Genomic DNA, 13,833 nt, shown 5'->3' on the forward strand with positions numbered 1-13,833 from the left:
GAAAGCACGGCCACATATATTTTGCAGTTCACAGGACCGTGTTTAGCCTGTGTATCACAATGCATACAACTAATTGCCATCACTCGAGTCAGCACTGCACTGCACCCTCCCATGTGCAGGTTTCAGCTCAGACAGAGCTGATGGCACACCGATGCGTGGTTGTTGTGACCGACATGCACGCACCCAGGGCTGGGCCAGGCCTTGTGGCGGGGACAGCCGCCACCATGATGCGCGGGGCGCAGGGCGGCCGCAGGAGAGGCTGTGGAAAGCCACATGAGGCCCACAGGCTGGACATGCAGAAGGCTTCTAGATATACCAAACTCATCCCAGAGATACCTTTCAAGCCAAATACTGTCACCTACAACAGTGCTTACGACAATTATCTTTTGATGATGGGAGGCTGATGGAAGACTACTGTGGAGTCACTGAATGAGAAGTTTTGCAGTCACATGCAATTTTAGGTCGGTTTCCTGACTTTATATCTCAAGTATGCACTAAAGTTCTTTATCAATGAAAAAAAATCTTGGATATAAAATGCTGCCTGACTGAAAGCAGCTCTTTGCACATACAGGGCTATCAGATTTGAGTTTCTTTTAGCTACAAAATAACATTCCACCTAATTCTCCTGTCATGTTTGAAATTTGAGCTCACTAATGCAGGGAAACATTCCCTCTGATAATAATAAATGTAAATAAAAACTCCTGCAACTTACCACTAACAGCAAAAACAAAGCAACAGTAAACTGTCCAGACACAGCAATGATACCAATCTTGTGGTGCACTGCATATATACATAATATATGTATGGTAAACCACAGAACATCATATATGCACAGAATTTTTAAATCTATTTGGGAAACCGTCAAAAGCAATTTCTGATCCCACTAATACCCATTGATTTCAGCAAAATTGTAATCAGGATAAAATGAAGAACATCTGAAGCCTGGTTTAGTGTTAGATAGGGAGGCAGGCAGCCGTGCCTGCGGCAGGGGGGTTGGAGCTTGATGATCCTTGATATCTCTTCCAACCCAAGCCATTCTATGATTCTATGAAAACTGTACACCAGGTCTATCAGGACCACACATGAGTCAAGATTGGAAACCATATACTGAATTTTTGTTCTAGTCCAAAGAAAAAAAGTGTAATTTGTTACAGTCTTGCTCTCTTGCATGTAAACATTAAGTAGAAACACAAAACGTCAAACAACAGGTATCCTGAACTCTGCAGTTTACAAGAATTCCTCTGAAAATGTAACTATATCTTTCTATCAATGCAAACAGTTTATTATCATCAACCTTAATTCCAGTTGGGTTGCATCAAAAATAACACCTAAGCTTTAGCTTTAGGACAAAGATTCCATTAAACCTAAGGAGTAATGTATTTTGGATATTATATAAGTATATGGACATATCTTTAAAAATACTCAAGTGGCTCCCTATTATCAAACATCAAGCTTCATAACTATAGGTAGAAGACTTGTTCCAATATGTGAAGTTTGTCTTCAGAACAATGTCTTCCCAACATATCCTTGTAATTTACAATCAATTTTACTAGATTCTCAATATATCTGAAATTGACCAAAGGCAACGTTGTTTTTCACTTGCATAAGAAGTATAAAAGAGCACAAATTGGTCTAGTATTTATTCATAAAACATTCTTGTAAAATACACTTCTTACAGACTTCAATAGCTGAACAAAAGCCAAGCTCTATTTAGCTGCATTTATATAATCCTTCTGGAGTCAAGAGTATGTCAAAGAACTAGGCCTTACATTTATCCAAAATATTAATTTGTCTGGAAAGCTAAACAACAAAGTCATCAGATTGAAACTATGGGATTGTTTATAATAAAGTTTGCTGGCTCTCAAGATCTTGGCCCCATGTAAGCTTCTACCAGCACCAGTGATGAGTAATTCAACTGGAGGCAGTGTAAAATGAGTAGGTGAGACAGCAATCATGCCTGTTGAGTATAATATCAACATCTTCAAAACTTTTATTTAAAACAAAAGTTTTCTCCCTTGATTCATATTACAGTTTTCTTCCTAGAAATCCTGGCAGGACAACAGTGTCTCTTTTTCCTGCTTGCTCTTTTACTCCTTTTCCTTTGAGGTACATAGAAATTACACAGCCCTCAGAACAGCTGCCAAGGACAGTTCAGCTAAGAGTGTTGTAACAGGCATCACATTTCGCGTGTCTCTTAGCCAGCCTTGATGTAATGCAGAAAAGATCAGATGATCTTAGGCATGTGTGAGTAGAGGACAGACCAATCTACCAGGTCAAAGCTACCATAGGAGGAAGCTGTGTGAAGGCGAGTTTACTTTCCTGGAAATATTCCAGCCTTGAAACTTGTGGAAAGTCCCTCAGTCGGAGCTTCAAAGCTTATAAAACTAGGCAGGAAGCTGACTGCTTGTATTTTTTGCATCTCCTGAATCTCTCCACAGGCATTCGCTGCCAGTTTTTACTGACTGAATTACTACACATCAGAGTAATTCTTCATTTCTGCCTCCCTTCTCAGGTACGTGCTGTGGAGTACAGCAAGGGCCTCTCAGAACCGTAGGCTTGAGGAGAAGACAAGTCTGTTGAAGGCCAGACCACTGGGGATCATAGAACCATAGAATCCTTGGAGTTGCAAGGGACCTTTAAAGGTCATCTAGTCCAGCTCCCCCACAATTGCTAGATCAGGTTGCCCAGGGCTTGATCCAGCATCACCTGGAAAGTCTCCAGGGGCATCCACCACATCTCTGGGCAATCTGGGCAGGGACAACAGAGAACCAGAGCCAGTAACAAAATGGAAAAAGGGGAATGCCTGTGAGCTCTGGTTAATTCAAAGTACCTTCAACCTCCATAGCGCTGTGGTCCTAAGAGCTAAAGGACAAGTGCTGGTAAAGTTGTGTCCCCTCCCGCACACACACGTACTCCAGCCCAGTGCCTTGAAGGAGTAGCTACATGGAAACGAGATCTCCTCTCAGTTTAAAATCCAAGCAAATGTGTAGCAGGCTCAATGAAGATTTATGCAATCTGCTTGACTCTGCAGGAAATCCATTTCAGGGAGTAGGTTGGATTTCATTTCAGATTATGGTACCTCCGTTAGGGGAAATAACTATAAAATCCAGCCCTAAGAATTTACCTTTTAGTAGTATTCAGGTGAAAAATACTCATAAGCTGTCATAAAAAGAACAACCTGAAGCATATATCAAAGTACACCCTGGTTAAAAAAAAACCTACAAAACAGCTAAGCCCAGTCTAACACCTCATCACCACTACGAGAATCACTCTGGATTCCTCTCCCATCACTTGCTTTCTGCCTATCACATGCAGCTCCGTGACCACCTGCACATGCAGCAAGAGTGGTTGAACCCGACTGTTTATCAACAGCACCAGTTTGTGTTGGTGTGATAATGAGACTTCCTCACTGTTTCTGGGAAAAGAAATTACTAATGTCATGAGAACAACATCTACAATTCTGCAGAAAATGTGAGTGATAAAAATTGATGGTGACTAGGTAAAATAAGGAAGAATATTTTTAAACTTCTGTCTCTAAGAATGTGAGCCAAAGACCACCACAGACAGCAAAAAACCTCCAGAGGAGGGCCACTAAGATGATCAGAGGGCTGGAGCACTGCTCCTATGGGACAGGTTGAAGGAAGTGGGCTTGTTTAGCCTGGAGAAGAGAAGGCTCCGGGGAGACCTCATTGTGGCCTTCCAGTACTTGAAGGGAGCTTATAAACAAGATGGGGAACGGCTGTTTGCAAGAGTGGACAGTGACAGGACAAGGGGGAATGGTTTTAAACTGAGACAGGGGAGGTTTAGGTTAGATGTTAGGAGGAAGTTTTTCACTCAGAGGGTGGTGAAGCACTGGAACAGGTTGCCAAGGAAGCTGTGGATGCCCCATCCCCAGAGGCATTCAAGGCCAGGATGGATGTGGCTCTGGGCAGCCTGGTCTGGTGGTTGGGGACCCTGCACACAGCAGGGGGTTGAAACGCAATGATCATTGTGATCCTTTTCAACCCAGGCCATTCTATGATTCTACGATTCTATTGATAGCCAGTTTACATGTGTTCCTGGGACAAGCCTACGAAGAGGTAATAACTGCCTTTCTCTTATTTAAAATTTTGGGTTTGCTCATTAATGATTAAGATATAAGACACTTCTTTCATTCTCAATTAAACACCAGTTTAATTAAATCCAGTTTTTATACTTCCTCTCTCTTCCCAAAAATCTCAAGACAAATACAAAATGTCAGGACCTTCTTTTCATTTTTTATTAAAAAGGGTGGTTTAAAAAAAAAAAGTCTTGACTTTTCTTCAAATGTCAGTGAAAGTTAAAAATAGGAAGGTAGCAGAAAAACCTTTTATAGTGCACTCATAACATTACCACATGTTCTGCACCACAATTAAAATCATACATTACGACAGTGATGTGATACATCTCCGCATGCGGTCTTTCAGGATGCAGCAAAAATCAGTGCAGTTTTTATTCTGTCTGTCAACCATTTATATATATATCTTTTCTAATAGAGTACTCATATAAAATGAGATGGTAAAGTATACTTTCTTTTAGATGCTGTGATGCAGGTAAATTTAGATACATTTTTCAAGTGCTAGAAGTAATATTACTGGATGTCCTTCAAGCCTGCTACAATAAGAGATGGAAAACAAATAAATACCCTGGGAAAAAAAAATAGTTTTAGCTGGACAAAAGAACCACAGATTGTTTGGAAGAATGTGACAAGGATAGTTACGTTGTCTTGAGAATTAAATTAGAGTTGCAGATGTGAAATTACTTTTGATATTTAGATAATTAAATTAATTTAGGAGACAAATTCATGCTGACATTTATGAACGTGGTGCTGATACAGTTCAGTCTGAAAATGAAATGTGAAAGCCCTTTAAAGCTGAAGCCATTTAAAGAGGTTCTTGTGAGTTCTATGAACAGTTTTCTTTACAGTGAAGGATCATCACAAGAGAACTGCTTCTTGTTGTTTTGGTTTTTTTCCCAAAAACTGATTTTGAACTGCAATGTATAAGTAATTTTAAGTGTCTATGGTATACTAAAAATGTAAGTCAATCTGTATCTCATTATATCTTCTAACCAGTCTTATTAAGATAGTCACGAACATTTTGTTCTTTTATACTATGTGAATTAAGGGCAAAGAAAATTGCAAAGGCAAATGATAAAATATTAAGTAGATAAAAGACCAAAAAAATAATGACAGCATCAAATCTTGAACATGCAATGAATTTCACCAGTGAAAACAGATCTAAGCTTAAGCACTGATAGGTATTTGCAGTATTGTGTTATAAATCGGTGAGAAAGCCATTTGCCAGCCTATTTAAAACCCACATTCATTAAGTTCCCCTCCAAGTTGACTTGGCCACAGAATCATGCGCTTGTGACATTATGTACCTCAAGGTATTTTGCTGAAACATCTTTGCAGGGAGTACTTCCAGAAACCCCAGATGCGTTTTAAGAAAGAAAGGAAAAACAAAACCCTATTTCACACCTGCTCTGCAGAAGTATTCCAAGAGGCACTGCATTTGGTCATAGCATTGTTATGTTTAAGAGCAAGGAGACAGAAATCCAACACTCAAGACGGGAGACCACTGGTATTTAAAAGCCGTAGAAAATAAGAAACATGATCAAAATCAGAAAAAAAAATTATCAGTGGCTGAGAAAAGAAGTCATATCTAGTCTAGAAAGATTTTCTTGAGCTCTGACAATTGGAGCAGCAGTAGTTCTGTTAAAACAAAAAACAAACAAACAAAAAAGAAACACTGGAAACCAGGCCTCTGATTAGGTATCTAGAACAAGAAGGATGTTTGCACCAAAAACAAGCTCTGAGTTTCTATAATCCATCACCTGAAGTAAAAAATTTAACATCGCTTTGCTACTGGCCATATTTCTTTAATTTTTCATCTTTTTTATTTATTTAACCGTCCTCAGACCTTTAACAGATGTTTCTGCCTATACAAAACGTGCGTACACCAAGATCAAGGTGGCTAAATCACTAGTATTGCATCAGTGGCAAAAACGGTGTAGGAGTAATCTCAGAAGGTAAGTCTAAATTGCTGTTTAAACAACACAACAATTCTTTATAACTCAAAGGACTGAGAAAATTAGGTTATTTATTCATCCAGGATCAATAAATAAACACTGTAATTGGTAACTCAACAACAAAAGTGATACTAAAACTAGAAGGCAATTCACAGAAGAGCACACTATAAATGTGATATATGTTCCATGAGACCTGAGCAGTTCTATGATTCCGTATACCTGCACAGGTTCCTGTGCATTTTCAGGCAGGCAAGTCTACCACAAGCAGAAATCTGCACCAGCTGAGATGTCTCAAGAGGAGCAGGGAAAATGGATTAGTATATATTAGATTTTAATGTCTCCTATAAATGTAGCATATGCATTATTTTTAACTCCTACAGGAGAAATTAGAAAACAATCTTGTCCGAAACCAGTGGAATTTTATGTTGTCTCCTGCTCTTTTTTACAGCAGTTTTACTATTTAGTGATAGAGATGTAGAAGTCCAGTAGCATATTGTGATCTCACTATTCAAAGCAATAATTTAAAAAAATATTTTAAAGTCAGCCATACTTTGAAGTGTTTAAATTTTTTTCTAGTTTTGATTAATGACACTTGATGAAGCAGAAAAGGAGGAGAAAATTACCACAAAGATTTCAGAAAAAATAGCAAATAAGAATATAAATGAAAAAATGCCACTACATCCTTGTCATTTTCATCCTGTCATACTTTCTGTGTTTCAGCATCTACCCTCTTCACTGAACCAGATCTTTCTGTCATTTGTTGATGTTTCCTCTGTCCCAAGCTTTTCTTCTCATTCTCTTTTTCTTTCATCCTTGTGTGTCCCTACAGCAGCAACCTACAGGCATGACAACTGGTGCTAGTGACTGGCATGACTGGGACATCTATTTGCAAGGAATTCGAAGTAAGCTTTTTCTGTATCCATTTTGTGCCTCGTTAGGACTGCATTTTACTTTGCAAAAGAAATCCCTACTTTCCAAACCAGACATATCGTTCAAATGCACGATCCCAGGGTATTCAGCCAATAATGAATTTTGATTTTTGTAGGAACTTTACAGTTTTGCTTTCAAGTGACGTACTAAACATGACAATTTGGAGCACTGAGATGTTTTACTAACAGCTTTCATCCTGTATGCTGAGGGTCTGCAGGCCCTTATATGCACTGGAGCTATACATAAAAAAAGCTGCTGACAGGAATATAACTGCATACACCATGTACTCTTTCAAGAAACTAACACCCTGTTGTCTTTGTATATTGCCAAAACAATTCCAAATGTCACAACAGATTTAGGGTCTCCAAAGATAAATCAGCTCATATCTGCCAAGAGGCATAACAATAAGAGGCGTAATACGTCCTTGGTCTTTCCAAATAAATAATAGTTCAATGCTGAGACAAATAGCAGGAAAATTCTCTCCACACATGACTAAAGACACATTTTAGAGCTAGACAATGAAAGGTATTCAGTGTATGCTGAAGGAAGAATGCCATTATCCTTTCCTCAATCAAGCATTTCCACAGTGACAAAGTAAAATTGATTTACTAAAACAACACCAAATTGTCAGGCTTGGCTTGTCTCTCTACCACTTCTGGTTCGTGGTGTTCATAGCACTGGTGGGATGCACAAACTGAGTGCATATGTGCATGAAGGGGTTATCACATTTTTCAGCAAACTTTACCCAGTTGTTAGAGAAACAGTCAGACTTAATGTTAAGTCACACTAACTGTCAAGGTAAAAAAATCTACCAAAGATGCAGGACTTGCCCCTAAGAAAGTACTGCTATTATTCTAATCATTAATAAATTTCCTTATATAAGCTGCTAATCAAGCCAATTAAAAAATACAGAAGTTTTAAAAGAGATGAAAGAAATCAGTTAGATGATTTAAACAAAATCAGATGAAACTTTTTCTTTTATCAGAGCATCTAGGTGGCAAGTATACACCAAATTAACCTCATAAGATTCATGTAATATAGAGGCATTTCCATCCACTTTATACAGATGTGGAACAAAGATGCAGAGAGTCAGCTCTCCACTTTAATTGCCATTCAGCACAGAGCTGATGTTACCATGGAACTATCTATTATAACTCTAACTATCTATTATGACTCTAACTATCTATTGTAATTCAAATTTCAACCCTGAGTAGAAATATACACTTTAGCATCTCTATTCAAAATAACTATTTTCTTCCTTGCGTGTATATTGCTCAACATTTATCTGGACTGAATTCATCTGCCTTTTTATTATCTAGTCATTCAATATCAAGAGCTCCTTCTGCATACTTTTGCTGTTGGCCTTCATCACTCCTACTATGAGTAACTCTGTAATAATCCCCCCCCAAAAAAAATCTGTCTGCACATTAATCCTCTTATTGTGTCACTTGCAGTATGCTGTAGAACATAAACTCCAGCCGAAATTACAGAATAATTCAGATTAGAAGAGACCTTGGGAGTTCATCTAATCCAACCTCCTGCTCCTTATCTAACTCCTGTAATAACCTTCCCCTACTCAGAAAACCACGTTAATTCCTTCCTGCCTTGACTAGAGTAGAGCTTCTGACACCATCCCCTCTAATTCCTAATGCACAAACTGATATAATATAGATTAGATAAGTAGATGGTGAAATGGACTGACGACTGGCTGAACAGTCAGGCTCAAATGGTTGTCATCAGCTGTAGGCAGCAGTGGTGCACCAATTAAATCAACATGGGAGCAGTACTGCTTTACTTTGGGTGACAAGACTGAGCATACTCTCAGCAGGTCTGTAAATGATACAGGAGGAATTCCTAGGAGGATTCCTAGGAGGAATGGCTGCTGCAGCAAGCAGTGGTGCTGGAAATCACAAGGAGTTGAGAAGTTTGGGCAAAGAGGAATCTTATCAAGTTCAGCAAAGGGAAGTCCAAGGTCCTGCACCGGGACCAGCACTGACATTTGCTTGGGACTGACAAGCTTTGCAGAAAAGGACACAGGAGTCTCACTGAACAAAAAATTGTCCACGGTCAGCAATGTGCTCATGCAGCAAAGAAAGTCAGCAGCACCTTGAGCTGCATTAGGAAAATTCTTGCCAGAAGATTGAAGTAGGCTTTTTGCCACCTCTGCTCAGCACAAGAGACGCATTTGGAGTTTCATGTCCAGTTTTAGACTCCTCAATAGGGCAGAGATATGAACATGCTGGAGATGCTCCACTTCTCAAGATGATCAAGGGATGAGGACATCAGACAGACAGGGAGAGGCTGCGAGATTCCGGAGAAGAGAAGGCTCAGGGGGATCTTATAAATATGTGCAAATATCTGATGAATGGTGTAAAGAAAACAGAGTCAGACTCCTCCCAGTGGTGCTCACTGACAGGACAAGTGGCAACAGACACAAAACACAGGAAATTTAACTTAAACATAAGTTATTTTTTTTAAATTTGTGAGGCTAGTCAAACACAAACGTTGCCCAGAGAGGCTGGAGAGGTTCCATCCCTGGAGATTCTCAAACTGTGCATGGTCCAAAGAAACCTAGTCTAGATTTACCCTGCTTTGAGCCAGGCATTTGGACTAAATGATCTCCAGAGATCTCATCCAAACTTACAGCTTCTATGACTGTTTAGATAAATACAGTATATTCTTTAGACATGCCTTTCTTCATACCCACAAATTTTATTTCTTTATTATAGCTTTTATCAATATCACATAATTGAAAAGTCTTTAAATATATTGGGAAAAAAAAATCACATTTCAAAACTAAATTTGCCATACAACAAAAAGACAAGGCAAAGATGATTTACAAAAAAAAGAAAAGTGTAGCTTCCAAGAACATCATCAACACCAAAATCACTGGCTCACTTTAGAAGAGGGTTGACAAACCTCTGGCACCTGAAGTCTGCAAGCAGTTCAAGCACAACTGCTGACATGGAGCTGCATCACACATCTGTCAGCAAGTTTGTGGGGGCCTGGAGCCTATGAGGTCAGCTAAGGCCTGTGCTGTGGAAATGAGCTGCAGGAGCCAGCCTCCAAATTACACTGAGTCCTAGCTGAGTGCCCTGCCTTAGTTAACGTCACTACTGTTATATTCTATTAAGAATTTCTGCTGAAAATTCTTCTTGCCCTACACTGCTGATACCTGCGTTCTTGCTCAAAGCTATCTGAAGGTACTGACTGCGGTTAGCAACTCAGACGAGATTTGTGGTTACTTGGGTTGCCTGGCTTAACTAAAAATATTTCTACAAGAAAGCAGGAGAGATGCTGTCAAGGAAGAGGAACAGTAGGTGGTATCTACATAAAAGCAGAGACATTGAGAGTTGCGGAGATGCAGTACAGGTATCAGGGAATAATCATTAGAGCACAGTATGAAGCCTGTTTACAGAAATGACATTATTTTATAGCTTTCTTTTTTCTTTCTTTCCAAATGTGAATTGTCTGAATGTATTATCTAAGCCTCTTGGCATGAAATGTGAGAGACTACAGAAAGCACTGTAAAAGATCAAGATGAGCACTTCTCCATGGGGAAAAGAGAGGAGCACAGTGGGACAAACTATTGGTCAAAGCAAGACAGATACATTTCACTAGACTACAAATTTACAGCATGAAAGAACACCAACAGTTAAGCACTGTTAGGAGAAAATTAAATGAGCTATGACTTATTGAAAGCTAATACAGAGATCAAAAGTGGTCTGCTTTCCCTCAAATACAGAGAAGGACATTACTCTCTAAAAGAGATCCCAGTGGGAAGTTTTGAGGTGAATCACAGAATGGCTTCTGGTGGGAGGTACCTCAAAGATCATCTAGTTCCAATTTCCCTGCTATGGAAATGGACGGAGTATCTACAACTGCTTTGGGCAATCTGTGGCAGTGCCTCACAAACCTCTCAGTGAAAAATTTCCACCCTGACATCTAGCCTAAATATCCCCTCTTTTAGTTCAAAGCCATTTCACCTTCTCCTATCACTATCAGACCACATAAAAAGCCAGACCCCCTCCTGTCTATAAGCTTTCCTCAATTGCTGGAAGGCTTCAATGACAACATCAGTTATCCTTTCTTGATCCACAGAGGCTGTAACTCTATCACAGAATTTTGCTTTTACTGAAACAGAATTGCCCTAGATGAAGAAAATCAAACCAGTTATCCTCCATTAGCAATATAATTGAGACTATTCTGAAAAAAATACCTTCTACCCTTGATAAGAAAACTAGTCCTGCACAAGAGGCAGCCTGCATAGCAAAGTACATACTGACCCATCAAAATGCAACAAGTCTATCCTGCAGTTAAGATGGTCACTGGGCAATCAAACTGAGGTTGTTGAAGTGTTGGAGCTGTAGGAGGTGCTCTTTACTTTTGTAAATCCAGGTCTTAGATTTAACTAAGGTTTAACTCCTCTATGTCTATGCTGCCCTGATTTCAGCCACTTGAGGAAGAGTCATTAGATAAACGGTAACTTTTTCACAAATGATCATGTCAATAAAGCCAGGCAGAGATTTACTCCGTTGATCATGCATATGGAAAGTGAAAGATACTAACATAGTGAAGGAACTGCAGATATAGGGATGTAGTCTAAAGACAGATGTTTAAGCAATAGAATCATAGAATTACTCAGGTTGGAAGGGACCTCAAGGATCATCAAGTCCAACCGCAGCCTAACCATAGTACCCTAACTCTAACAACCCTCTGCTAAATCATATCTCCGAGCACCACATCCAAATGGCTCTTAAACACATCCAGGGACAGTGACTCAACCACCTCCCTGGGGAACCTATTCCAATGTTTAACCACCCTTTCTGTAAAGAAGTGTTTCCTAACATCCAACCTAAACTTACCTTGGCGCAACTTGAGGCCATATCCCCTCGTCTTGTCACCTGTCACCAGTGAAAAGAGACCTAACCCGCTCTCACTGTAAGCACCTTTCAGGTACTGGAAGAGAGTAATAAGGTCTTCCCCAGACTAAACAGCCCCAGCTCCCTCAGCCTCTCCTCATAGGGCTGATTTTCCAAGCCCTTCACAAGCCTCGTTGCCCTTCTCTGGACCTGCTCCAGTACCTCCGCGTCCTTTCTGTACTGAGGTGCCCAAAACTCAACACAGTACTTGAGGTGAGGCCTCACCAATGCCGAGTACAGGGGCAGGATGACTTCCCCAGTCCTGCTCACCATTCCTGATACAAGCCAGGATGCCATTGGCCTTCTTGGCCACCAGGGTACACTGCTGGCCCATGTTCAGCCGACTGTCCATCAGAACACCAAGGTCCCTTTCCATCAGGCAGCTTTCCAGCCACATCTCCCCAGGCCTGTAGGGTTGCCTGGGGTTGTTGTGACCAAAATGCAGGACCCGATACTTGGCCCTATTGAAACTCATGCTGTTAATCTTGGCCCATCTATCCAGTCTGTCCAGGTCTCTCTGCAGTGTCCTTCTCCCCTCTGGCAGATCAACACTCCCTCCCAGGTTGGTGTTGTCTGCAAACTTACTGAGGGTGCACTCAATCCCCTCAAGATCATCAATGAAGATGTTAAACAGAAGTGGCCCCAGTACTGAGCCTTGGGGGACACCGCTCGTGACCGGTCGCCAACTAGATCCAACTCCATTGACCACGATTCTTTGGGCCCGGCCATCCAGCTAGTGCTTCACCCAGCAGAGGGTACACCTATTCAGACCATGGGCAGCCAGCTTCTCCACGAGAATGTTATGGGGCACAGTGTCAGAGGCCTTACTGAAGTCCAGGTAGACCACATCGACAGCCTGACCCTCATCCACTAAGCAGGTCACCTTGTCATAGAATGAAATCAGGTTTGTCAGACAGGATCTACCACTCGTAAACCCATGCTGACTGGGCCTGACCCAATACGGTTGTCTTAAACAGTCACTACACTCCGAGCTGTGCCAGATACGCTGTTTTTATGAACAGTGTAAATTAAACTGGCAAATCTGGTCCAGTTGCAGGGTCTTCTTGGGCAGGTTATTTTTATTTTTGGATCAGCTCTCTAATCTGCTTTCCTGAATGCCCACACAAATGCTGAGGTCAGCACAACACAGAGGGCTGTGGAAGGGTGGGCACAACCAGAAGTAGAGATTGCTAACAATTGAGATCCATCATGGCCAAGAGAATCCCATATACGAGAAAAATATTTACTAGGACAATTGTTTGATGGAGGATAAAGCTCATAATGTAATTTTTTGCTTAGTGGAATCATTAACAGTTTCCTCTCTTAGACAAAAAATAACATGGGGACCTAGTATCTTCCTGTATCCCTCTGTCAACTCTGGTTTTAATGGTTTAATACATGCACATTATTATAGGTTTACAACTCACTTCCTAGAGTCGCAAGTTAACAGTCACATTTATAACCACTTACAGAGATACATTTGTGATATGAGCATAAAACATTCTAGCAATAAAATTAGACCAAGACAGAAAGTGAAACAAATCCCTCAGAGGTTGTGCTTTAAAGCTTTAATGTCATAAGCGGAAAGCGCTGTGGCTGAAAGAAGCAATCCTGCTGCTTGTCAGACTCCTCTGTCAGATATGCCTTATTCTTTCAACCAATAGGAGTGTACATCAAGCTATGTGCTGAAAAGGATCAGAGATTTGATCTGGGTCACAATTAACCTTTATTCATTTACTCGCTTGGTTTTGCCTGGTTAATTTTAACTATTTCAATGCTTGGATATGAAAACATCTGTGTCAGCAGAAAAAAAGGCATGGGAGTGAACAGGGAGGGATTGTGGAAAATTGTAGAGAGACCCCTCCTTTCAGTAGCAGTGTTTGCTTGCACTGCTTTAAAGTCTGAACTTTGAAATGATGCCCCAAATACT

At 40.4% G+C, this 13,833-nt stretch overlaps 1 long non-coding RNA gene across 1 annotated transcript in view; it reads right to left on the reverse strand.

Annotated features, from left to right (window-relative positions):
- The window catches only part of LOC104910118, a 179,311-nt gene that overhangs the window by 162,677 nt on the left and 2,801 nt on the right, over positions 1-13,833 (reverse strand). The gene's annotated exons all lie outside the window — the stretch shown is intronic.

The sequence above is a fragment of the Meleagris gallopavo genome, chromosome 3 (assembly GCF_000146605.3).
Source record: "Meleagris gallopavo isolate NT-WF06-2002-E0010 breed Aviagen turkey brand Nicholas breeding stock chromosome 3, Turkey_5.1, whole genome shotgun sequence".
Classification (NCBI taxonomy): Eukaryota; Metazoa; Chordata; class Aves; order Galliformes; family Phasianidae; genus Meleagris; species Meleagris gallopavo.